The 12,796-nt window shown below is 33.3% G+C and overlaps 1 protein-coding gene and 1 long non-coding RNA gene across 2 annotated transcripts in view; one reads left to right on the forward strand and one right to left on the reverse strand.

Moving 5' to 3' along the window:
* Positions 1-12,796, reverse strand: part of LOC150106387 (uncharacterized) — a 240,657-nt gene that overhangs the window by 217,698 nt on the left and 10,163 nt on the right. The gene's annotated exons all lie outside the window — the stretch shown is intronic.
* LOC150106390 (uncharacterized) overlaps positions 10,480-12,796 on the forward strand; it is a 47,886-nt gene continuing 45,569 nt past the window's right edge. The window contains exon 1 of the long non-coding RNA XR_016548357.1: positions 10,480-10,576. This is a non-coding gene — a long non-coding RNA (uncharacterized LOC150106390). The remainder of the gene's footprint in view (positions 10,577-12,796) is intronic.

Raw genomic sequence — 12,796 nt, forward strand, 5'->3', positions numbered from 1 at the left:
TCTCACTCTAACATGAAAGGCTTTAATATGGAGTTGGTCCACTCTTTGATGCTATGACAGTCTTCAGTCTTCTGGTTGGGGTAGATGGGGTTGAGATCAAGGCTCTGTGCAAGCAAATCAAGTTCTTCAACGCACGTCATCACACCATTCCTGCACAATCCTCGCTTTGTGGATGCCATGTTCATACAGGAAAGGGCGTTTTTCCAGAAGTCAAGTTTGAAGGACAGAATTGTCTAGAATGTCATAGGATATAATTAAAATTCCCTATCATTGAAACTAGGAGCAGCAAAAAAAAAACCAGCCCGAATCTGCCTCCTTCACCAAACTTTACGGTTGACACAAAACGTTCAAGGCAGGTAGCGTTCTCCTGGCGTCTGCCAAACTCACTCATCTGTTGGACTTCCAAACGATAAAACGTGATGCCTCATCCAGATAACGCGTTTCCACTACTCCAGAGTTTAATGGATGCGAGCTTTACACCGCACCACCCGGCCCATTGCTGATGTTAGTCTTAAGCATGGAAACTCATGTTCAGCTTCCTGGGAACAGTTGTTATTGCAAAGGCATTTCGGAACTCCGGAGCAAGAGTTTCAACCAAGGGCAGCCGAGTTTTTCGTTCCAGGTTGTTCTACTTGTTGACTTTCAATGTTCTGTTTCCCTAATGGAAACATCAAGGATCTTGGATACTGCTGTGCAATTGCACAGCAACAATCAATCACTTATACTTGATTATGTGTACAATCATGTAATGTGTGTGGGTTCAGAATGAGTTTGTTCGGCTCCAAAACTGTCAGCCAATCCTCGTTTGTTCAGCATCCAAGTGGGCGCTGGTGGAAGGCACCAAGGGAAGATAAGGATTAAAAATCTCGAACAGTAAAAAATTAATAAAATACGTTCATATTTAAAGAGAACAGTACAACTTAAATAAGAATTAAATTACTTTCATCTCCATCAAATTTTAAATAAGATTTCGACTGCATGCAGAGAAAATTGGGTTTTAATTTTTTTAATAGACGAATACCCTTTTAATTTGTTTTGATTATTTAAAATATTAAACTGATTTAAGATAAATTCTTATAAACCCATTTTAGTACCTTTTTTTCAAGTACTTAAAAACGATTCGGACAGAATTTTCAAATGTCCGATTGCCTCGCGAGCTGAAGCTTGTGCACTCAAGTCCATTCGAAGAACGAAATAAACGAAATGTCAAGTGACGGTGAATCGATGAATAAACCCATTTGTTCCGATCTCTTATTCCATTGAGACATTTTTGTGCGCACGCAACTTAATGATACATATATTTTGGCTGTTATTATAGGCTGCTGACAACTTGATTCATACTGAAAATTATTTCAAGTTGCCTGGCAAATGCTCGTATCTGAAATGGCATCTGACACGTGATTACTTCTTCATCTAGGAATCGTTTCAGAGTCGATTTTTTTCCGCCACGCAGTTCACATGTAACCATTACATTAGCGTATTAATGTTACTTTTCAAGCACTTACGGTAATAAACTGCATTTCACATGGCTACTGAACTCTTCCATTACTGATATACAACCCTATTTCTTAGGTTTTCCATATTTAGATTTCTTTTTCAGGCCCTCGTGCATTGCAAATTTCGTTTTGCGTATACAAAATTCAGCGTTACCAAAATGCACATATTACACGAATACAGCACTGAACACACCATTATATCGGATTGTTTTCATAAGGAAAAAGGGCTGTACACGCTATAGCATTGGGCATGGACTTCAATAGATGTTCAGTGATGCCGTCTGTAGCCATGATGTCTTCTACTGTAGGTATTCACACAGTGCTGAAAGGATTTCGCAGCACGCACCACCCGTTTCTCAGGTAGTATTCAATTGAGTTCCGGCGACTTCGTCAGCTGTTCACTGAGCAAAGGCTAATTCCTTACTGCGTGAGCTTCGTGAGACGGCACATTTTTCTGACAAGTTCTGCTTGTAGGCTACACAGATCATTCGTTAGTAAATACTAATACGGATCCTAATTGTAACCAGCAAAACATACCTCAATATCAAGATTTTTGTTGAGCAATAAAACAAACTACGTATGTAATCTCCAAAGTATCCATCGCTTCGATACTAGACAATCAAGTTCTTTTTTGAACTCTGAGATATCGTTACCTTTCCTCCATTTCTACAACTTAACACTAATTTATACAACATGTACCCAACTACACTATGCTAGCATACGATGCTATGCCTATCTTTATACTGTGGCTGACCGGGGCGGTTCTATTCTACAGAAGTGGTGACAATTCATGTATTTACTTGTATCGTTAGTATATATATTAACATTGCTCTTAGATTAACATTGATAAGATCGTAGCTTAGACTCATTTTAGATAATTCTTTGAGGCTGCCTGTTGATGACACTTACAGGTAGCTCATCTCTTTTCATCCCTTTTGTATAATAGCACGGTTATACGCAGAGATGATGTAATACGAAAGCCTTCTCACATATTTTACATGCAACTTCAAAATTTCGCTCACATCAGTGATCCTTTATCTACATATTGACATGAATTCACCTTTCTGCTTCTAATATTCATTCTTATAGGATCTTCTGTTTCATGAATGGTAGAACAAGCGTTTTACTTTTATTTCCCGCAAACTATTCAATGTTATTTGACATCGAAACCATCAGCTTGTATTTGAATAATGTCAAACAACTAAAGCAGAACATTATTTCTCTTTTTACTGAGAACAGATATTCGAAAGCACCCCTTACAAAACCAAGTTAAAGCGGATTCATTTAGTCAAGTAAAATAAGTGGCAAAATGTCGAAAACCAAAACCTAATCAAATATGTTATAATCCTTCATCGCTTTAGTTTGTACTGTCGCGATATTTATGTTAAGCATAAGTAACAAAAGTATTTAACATAGTTTAAATTTGTTGAATGCTTATTAAATTGATATCCGTTTTTTTGACACTTTATTACCTCTCAAATGCAGTAAATCACATATAAACTTTAGGTAACAATAATAATACTATAATTTCTTACATGATTTATTTAGACGTCAATTGATATCCTTATAATTTACACAATGTCCGATTCATATAACAGAATAATAACAAACACAATAATGATTAGTAATCACAGCTCATTTACACACTTTCTTAAGGTGGATAATACGATTACATGTCGCATTTTAAATATTTTTAAGTTTGATAGTTTTATCCCACAGTTTACCTTTATGCATTTCACATATATTTTCTGTTTAGTGCAAACATACAGTACATAATACATTTTTAGATAAATATACATACTTCCAGCAACAGTAGTAGCAGCAATAGTAATAATAATGATAATTTATTAAGTAAAATAACAAGAATACTGACATATGAACTAAGACAAAAACAGAATTATGATACACTCGAGAGTGAAATATAACCAGGAGTAAAACTCATCGTCATAAGAATATCATATCTTTAAGCGTCAAGTACAGGGATAGCATTTTATAGATGGTATCGGTTAAGGCAATGTGACCTGGATGTTAATTATGGTAATAGGATTATAATACGGCATAATCCTACCGTATTCGAAGCTAAGTAATACTTTTGTGAAGACAGTGGGATTATTGTTTACTGTTCGTGTTTGATGTATATGCGTGTGTTTTTTCTTTAGTCTCCTAGATAACTTATCATGTAACTTAATTTTTAAAGAGGAAACAAAAAAAAAACAAGATATTGGGCTGCGGTGACTTAATAGTAATCTAATTTCCTTTTGTATGATGTAATTCCAGATAATTTCTTTCTCCATACCAGTGCAGAAACCTAGAAAACGATCCAGATTCACCTCATTAATTATAAATATGTATGTAAATAAACTTTTTTTTATTATTGAAGGTCTTTTCTTGGTCTTCACTCAAAATAGCCTTATGGTACTGTATATTTCTCGTCAAAGAAAATATAACAAGTACGATCTCGTGCAATGTCTTAATTTCGTTGTTTGTCGGTTTTGTTACTCAACATGTGAATGTTAATATTACCACTATGAAGATTACATACAGTACCTGAAATTTTTTTTCTTTAAAGAAAACATTTAGAAAGTAAGGTTGTGATGATCCAAATATTCTGCTACTGTATGAAATCTTCTACATTTAATGTTCTATTATGACAAAACAACAACATTAATCTGGAATCTGAAAACATTGATATAATAACAATTCAGGTGCGAGTACAAAAACAATACTGTTTAGATTCCATCTATTTTAATTCAAAAACAAAAATAATGATTACTAAATAACTTTGAAAAAATGTTTTAAAGATGTAGTTCGATAAAGTCAAGCTCTGTTAGATTATGATGACAAACTCAGACCATTTTGAGTTATAAATTTTCAATAATAAAGTAATTTGATTTTTATAAGCTATGCCTCACTTTTTAAGAAGTTCATAACGTTTTTTTTTCCAAGGTGAAAAATATTTATGTAAAACAAATCCATTGAAAATTAATTTAAAAAAAAATGGGAGTGGATTTAATATCCACTCCTAATATTTTTAGGAGTGGATATTTTGAATACGGTGAAACAAGGCTTTAATTTGATGTCACTTGGAGTTATATAAGACAAATTGAATGAAAACTGAAATCCTTCCAAATTATTTCTCCACGAATACTGTCACCTCAGGTTTCTCTTTTCTAGATCTTATCTTGTCTCTTTTCCCCTGTCTTCTTCTTGGTTTCTTCCCCTCAAATTTTCTTTCATGCATTCTTCTTGGTATTCTGAGTTCATAAGCATTTCTCCAATACTTTTGCCCTAAATTATTCCTAATGTCCTTATTTCTTATTGTCTTTCCTCTTTTTTTACCAACATTGTCCATAAAACTTTCATTTCCATTGCTTGTATTCTATTCATGTCGCTATTTTTGTGTTTCCATGTCTCTGCCGCATAAATCAAAATGAGCAAAAAAAGAAAATTTGTTAATCAAAAGATTGCACTTAAGTCGGAAAGTAAACTACTTACTGTTAAAAAGAAGTTTGACCTAGCGAAATCCACCTCATTCTCCTGGTTTAAACTTCCTTCACTAGAAAGTATACTTCCCAGATATTTGAAGTTTTCTCTACTCTTCAAATCTTGCCCATTGAGTCTAACACCATTATTAACACTACAATTTAAAACCATGCTCTCTCACCTTCCTACTATTAATATGTAATCCATATTAATAGTATTAATTAATGACTAGAATTCTCTTTTCTGGTCAATAATCATACGAGGGTGGGGGGGGGGGATCTGGAAAGTTATGACAAAGACTTAGAACAAAAATTTATTAATTTTATGTCTTCTTATATATCATATATAAGATGTTCTTTCTTGTGGCTACATCAGTAACTTTAATATTATTTTTGTTCTAGGTGTTTATCAGAACTTTCCAGACCCCCCCCCCCCTTCGCATGTAGGACACTATTCATAACCACAGTGAACATCAACGGAGATAACATACTTCCTTGTCGCAGTCCATTATTAAGTGTAAACCACTGTGAATTACCAAATTTAGTCTTCACATATTCGTCTATAAGTACTACACTCGCTTCTGGAGTCTCCTTTATGTATCGGAACAATAATAATCTCATTAATCCAATCATCATGTATGATCTTTCTCCAGATCAGTCTAAAAGATCTTGTACTACCAGAAGCTGTGATCAGTTCAACAGGCAAACCATCTATTCCAGGAGATTTTCCTTTCTTCATCTTCCTTAATGCTTCTTCACCTGTGGCAGACTTATTTCCTTATCTCTCTCATCACTTCATTCCAGTTTATTTCACTATGACTTTCATCTTTTATTAGCATATCTTTAAAATAAAGTTTCTACATCATCCTAATCTCTCTTCCAGTAGTCACAAGATTTCCATTCATTAAAAAAAATGGTCCTCATTTCTACTTCTATTCTTCAGAAGTTCATATAACTTTTTTTTTGTTCCCATTAACATAATCTTCCAACTTGTGTAAATTCAGCTCAGCTTTTTATCTTTTCCTCTTTAATGATTTTTTTTTTTTTTTTGCATGGCTCTTTCTCTGACTATAAACAAGATTATCATCATTTGATACAGTCTTCATAAACCTCCGAAAAGCTTTATTTTTTAATTTGACTGATTCTTTAACTATCTCAATTCTACTAGCGTGTTTCCTTTCCTTTTCTGCTTCCATCTGTTCTTCCACACACTTCTGCTGTTCCTTTATATTTTGAATGTTCTCAATCTTCAGCTTTCTGTCTCATACACCTTAAAAATGGCTATAACAAGCCTATGATCTCCATCCAAAGCAACTAAAGGAAAAACTTCGATGTCCATAAATACCTTGCTCTATTCTTTTTCAAGGATGAAATAATCTATTACTGATTTTTGCTCACCATCCCAACTATATCTCGTAATTCTGTGGATTTGTCTTTTTTGAAGCCAACTGGTTCCAATTTTGAAATCACGTTTATGCAAAAATCTAATAACCTTTGTCCTTTCCCCATTTCTTTGATTAAAACCAAATGGGTCCAAAATTTTTTTGTTACTCCTGTTCTTTCTTCTCTGACCTGTTCATTAAGATCTAAAATGATTGCACTCGTATTCTGAATAACACCCTCCTAATGTTCCTCAAATCATGTCTTTTCCTCCAATATTTAAACCTTAATGCGGTGCACATATCTGAATAAGTGAGATTTATTGAAGCTAAAAAGAAACAAAGGAATTAAAGTTGGATGGATTTAAATGGTAAACGACCTGGATTGCACTAGAAAGGAGTTGAGAATAGGAACACTCAGCATACTGATCCCCAAGAAGTTTCCTAGCTACCTCCTGGAAGCCTCGCAACTTATAAGATGATAATAGTTATAGAAGTATCTTCAATGTTAATATTTTAATCAGACTAAATGGTAATGTCTAATATCCTTCATATGAAAGTATTCATACGAAGTAACAGTAATTAAAATTATTCAAATAAAAAGGATTAAATATTAAATCATAACTATTAAAATATTCCAGTACTGTACTGTGGCACACACACACACACAATATGCCACAATACAGTAACAATTTTCAAGACGTCTCAGCCATGAAACCTAGAAATGTGTAATAAAAATGATGAAAGTACAGAAGTAAAATTTTTTGATTCACTATATTGCAATCCTAGTTTACTCTCATCTTTTACCTTGTTTCAATTATTTTATTTAAAAACGAAATAAAAAATTAATGAGTGGTTCCTTTAAAGAATCTTTAATCTCCATCTAAAATCATGAATTATTAATCTTGTCGACATAGAAATCATGAATGCGTGTCTAGATACTTGCAGGACCATTTTCAGAGAATGCCAGTGGGAAGGAACAGAATACTGTCTTTCAAGTAATGCCATCATCAAATGAATGAAACGAGGAGAAAAGCCAGGTAAATCCTATCCTTCTAGATAAGACAATATTAATTTGCTTTGCCAGGGTAACGGAAGTTTACAGAACAATTTTACGTTCTTCCTACAAAGAGGATTTGCCACATTTTATGAAAAAGGGACAAGAGTCATCTGAGTAAAATTCTCAAAAAAAAAAAAATCCATGAGTAGGAGGAATCTTGACTATTACTGAAATGCTATACTTATTTTACCAGTGCTGTGCAAAGAAATGTAGTAATAAGAAAAATTAATTTTTACACCATCATTTTCTCTATTACCAGGCAAATCTGATATTTGTCTTGATACATGACATGGATAAAAAAAAATACATCCCGCTAAATTAGCATTCGGTAACTAGTGGTAACATGAGACCTAAATTTATCCTATTGAATATAAAATAAATATTCCCCAATAATTTTAGGTGACTTTCCTGTTTGCAATCAATTTTAAAGGTGTTCACTTTTACTCAGTTTCCTACAACTCACTGCATTTTTCAGTTAGTATTTTATATTGTTGTATATTCATATTTTGATGCATACTTAACCTTAGTTGTCAACGGCACTTCAACTATCGTGTCATCATAATTTCCCCAGTTGATTAAGTCATCCACCATTACACATTTAGCCACTAATTATACCTTTATCGTAATAACTCTAGAGATAACAAATTCTCAAGATAAACTCATAATTGGGTACTTAATAATTCTGACAAGAGTACTTGTTTATAAAATTCGGTTAAACGCAAGTATGTCCTCTACGGACCTCCTCAATGGATTTCATTTTATGTAAAAGCATGATGTACACCATGCTGACGTAATACATACTTGAAAACTGAAGTTGTAGAGACTCCACGGAGAATATTCATTCCATTACCACAGCTTTTAATCTATTACAATCTCCATCTTTAAGTTCTAAATGCCATAATCTTGTATGCACAGTGAATCAGAATGCACCACAGATACCTTGTCATTAGTTGAGTAACAACCCGGAAACGAACTAATTCTGGACCATATTTTATACTTGCAAATATTAAACAGTAAAGATTACTATCGTGACGAGGTTAATTATTACGTTCTGTTTCTTTGCATGTTCTCTCATTTTATGTATTACAAGGATTTGGAAATTAATGTTCATGCATCCGAATTTATTATTTTCAGAATACGTAAGTGAAATGACCAAAATGAAACTGCCAGTTTTAAAGAAAGCACCAGAATAGGAAGATAAACATAAGCATTTTCTCGTTATACAATTCCCAAAAGATCGGCAAGTGAGTCTCCCATTTACTATAAACCATAGCTGAGCTTCATGAAAACTAATTTAGATTTTTTTTTTTTTTTTTTTTTTTTTAGCATGTGTGCATTATATGACGGCACAATTATAGCATAGTCTCATAGTTTCTGTGCACCCACAGACGTAAGCTATGATTGTATAACATCATCTTCTTTCATTCAGTCTTAGAAGGCTCTAAATCAGCATAGTTCTGATTGGCGACAGATTTCAAAACAGGCATGTCAGTATACGTATAGATGCTCAAAGTCGGAAGATGAACTGGAGTGTACATATATCAGAAAAGGTGCATTCTATGACAGGTATGAATGATGGACTGGAGATTACATGTCTCAGAAGTCTCTTAGGCCCTCTACCTCACATGGTTGAATGCAATTAAAATCTACAATTCAACTTCAATGATACTTTTTGTTGTACACGAAATGCAGATATTATGCAACTTTTGTACTAATGCTAACAATCAATTTTGTAAACATATTCATTTGTTTGTTTTTGTGATATTAAGATATATGAATAAATTACTTTCATTTATTTGGAAGTTTATAGTGAATAAATCTTTTTCAGATTTTTGAATAACAGTACAGTATTTAAATGATGGCTAGATACTATCTGCTTTAAACCGGTGGCATCACGCGATATATTGTTAAGAGCTACTCACAATACCAGCCATTTTTTTTTCTAGATTTCTGGAATGCTCCTAGAAACCATATGAAATGTCAGTATATTTTATTATTATGTATAGGCACCTTTAAAAAGTACGGCTCATCGAGAAAGTGTCGCCGCTTAAAAACATTCATGGATGATGCACTCACGATAATCACGCATTCCATTCACTCACTAGACGCCATGAAAAGGACTTTACACTCTTCCTCAGATTCCACTGGAATCTGAGCATGTGAATGTCAGTAAAAATCAAATTCCTTCTCGCATTCTTACGACTTCGAAACCCTCATCGTTTTCTATATCATTGTTATCGCTTATAAATGAAGCGAAATGTTTAAATAAAATCAACAGAACTCCTCCTAAAAATCACATTTTTTCAGATTTGTTTATTTATCATCTATTCATCTATCCCTAATTATCAGGGATAGATGAATAGCAATTGGGTCGGTGATTTAATGAATCAAGTTATAGTGAGTGATGGAAGTGTGAAATAAGTGATAAAAGGTAAGTCACATGTTAGGATTTTGTTTAGGAAGAACAGTAATGGCTGCTTAGGAGCTGTGGTACACATCAGTAAGGCAATTTTTATTTATTATTTTTTTTTTTTTTTTAGAAACAGTTGCTTGGTTATCATTGTTTTAATTGTTGAGAATGTAAAGTTCACTGAGCTACCCTCATCGGTTTCCGAGACAACAATATCCCAATTTGCTAGTGAGTGCGGCATCAAGACAAAGTGTCTCAATAGAACGACACTAGAAATACAGTTCAGGTACGTAGTTATAGTGGACACAAGTTGCTGCCGTTTGAACAAAAGAATAGTTTAGTTCTGCAATCTCTCCTGACTGCTCACTTTCTTTCATCTCTCCCCTCAGTCTTTGTGAATACGTTCTCTCTTTTCTCTCTTTTTTTTGTCAAACTTTATTGGATTTCTAGTTAACAACATCACACAAGGACACACACAACACTACCTCGAGTGTTATTTCTGGATACACAAGACTGCAATAACGAACTGATAGCCGTACTGTAGCATAGCAATGACTCATCCACTCAACCCTCTGTGATGATATGAGTGGGCACCAGATAAAAACACGCACCTTTTGACTCGCTTATCGATACTGAAGTGTAGAACATTTCTTCTGAATCAGAAATCCTTTTTAATCCAAAGTGAAATAGCAGGCTTCATCCATTTCGAAGGAAAGACAAACCAGTAGGAAGACGCGCATTGAAGTCAGGTAAGAATATCGGACGTATAATGGGTTCACAGGCGATCTGAATTGAAGGGTGTTGTCTGGAGATAGAGGACCGCAATCTGTGCTTGGGAGGAACGAAATACAACACATATACACAACCGAAAGATTAGGCTGTAAAATAGGAACCTGCGATTTGGTGGCGCGTAGGTTGATGGTGGTTCGATGTTGTTGAAAATAAATACATTTACCATCGAATAGTTTTCAAACGTCTTCTCAAAAATAAAAAAATTCAAACAAGATTTTTTAAAATCTTCAAGGACATTTTTCAGTTAATAAAATTGCCAAATTACATTTTTGAACTGTTTGATGGAAAATGTATTTATTTTAAGGCATAAAGCCCCTTACCCATCAATCAATTATTTTACGTTTACAGGGCTCAAGTAGTTAAAATCTTTGGAAATTAGTATTGGGAATTAAACTTCTCTTGTGCACCAGAGTAGATAATACTCTCTGGTGCACAAGAGAATTTTAATTCAGATAATATTTATCTGAGTAGTTATTCCAAAATTCTATTAGCAACAAAGCAAAATTTAATAGAACTGTTTGATGGAAAATGTATTTATTTTATTTCATTTCAATGTTTAAAATGAGCCAACATTGAGCAAAACATCACCAGAAATGTTTAATGAAAGTAAAACTATATATTCAGTACGTTCTTTACCTTTTACAACTGAAACATAGGTGGCGCCTCCAACTTCAAACCGAATGTGAGCAACAATGAATTTTTCGCACTAATTTAGCTGCAAAGCACATAACACACAATTATCAACTAAATCGGAGCTATGAAACAAATTTTCTTGCAAATAGTATAAGAAATGGTGAAATAATTGGCGTAATGGTTACAATAAACACCGTATAATGCGAATATCTTTCTTGATATTACTTGATGAAATTCAGTTTTCCAAGGAATGTAAAATTATCCTTTGTATTAATTAAGCGAGTTTAAACTGGTAGCAAACCATATTTTAAATATTTATCTAAAAGATATCTTTTTCTTGCTTTTTTACTTCTTTATGAAGAAACAGTTATGAAAGTTTGGCTTACACAGCCAAAACGGAGTCGCATTATATCTTGCACACTCGTGGGAATTAAGAAGCCTAAATATCTATTTCATTCGATGCTTCCATCATTTTATTTCTTCACGCTTGTTAAGAAAGCCATCTTATTCTCTCCTAATGACATTTAATGATGATCTCTAATGATATCGTAATGATGATTATAGAACTTCGCATCATTTCCATTTGAAACTGTTTTGGGCGCTTGCAATTTTATTCAGAAAAAGACACGCATTTAAAACTGTTCATTCGCTAATGTTCGAAAAGAATAAATTATTATTGCTACAAAGTAGTATTTTTAATTGAGGTCTCGTGTTTTGCTGTTGCTGATAATTCTAATTTGTTCCTCGCTCTATTTTTGAGAAAAATGCTAAGGGAGAAAAATATTTTCTCTATAGTTTTCCCATCATCATTTCCTTCTAAAATTTCTTCCGGCGATGAGTATTTGTCAGTCGTGAAAACGAGGTTATTTAGGGGGAGCTAATTGTGAGAATGCGGTCGTTTAGAATTAGGTATGCATGCTGAGGTTATCACAAAACAGTCAGTGAATATACACAAATTACACGTGTTCATTGGCCATAGCACTAGTGAAAAATTAAAAAAAAAAAAAAAAATCACTGCAACCGGCAGGCAATTTTTTTCCATCATTATTTCAATTCTAAAACAAACATAAATACAGATTTCTGAAAACTGTATATAATCAAATAAAAAATTAAGTTTTTTTTTCGATTGGATAAAACGAATATGAAGTACTTAACCTTTTGTAATTTTTTTATTCAATACTTTTGCATACTTTAGAGTTTTTCATACACTATAGCACTCTGCGAATCTTGGACCCTGAGGTTATCAAAGATTCACTTAATTAAAATTATAAGAAATTTAATATTTAAAACATTTATTTCAATAATACTTTTGGTTATGAAATAATTTTCAACTTCAAACAGTTTTAGAGGATTCATACACACAAACAAAAATGCAAAACTGAGTATCCAGTAATTTTGTTAATATTTGAAAAGCCCTGTTTTTTTTTTTTTGTGGGGGGGGGGTATGCATCCTCCGATATCTGCATTTGTTTCAGAGGCTTACTTTGTATAAGATGCTAACGACAAAGAAATCTACAGCCAATAAATTAAAGCGATCGAAATAT

This window comes from Typopeltis vanoorti, chromosome 5, assembly GCF_054136105.1.
Source record: "Typopeltis vanoorti isolate ZY-2024b chromosome 5, IOZ_Tvanoo_1.0, whole genome shotgun sequence".
NCBI lineage: Eukaryota > Metazoa > Arthropoda > Arachnida > Uropygi > Thelyphonidae > Typopeltis > Typopeltis vanoorti.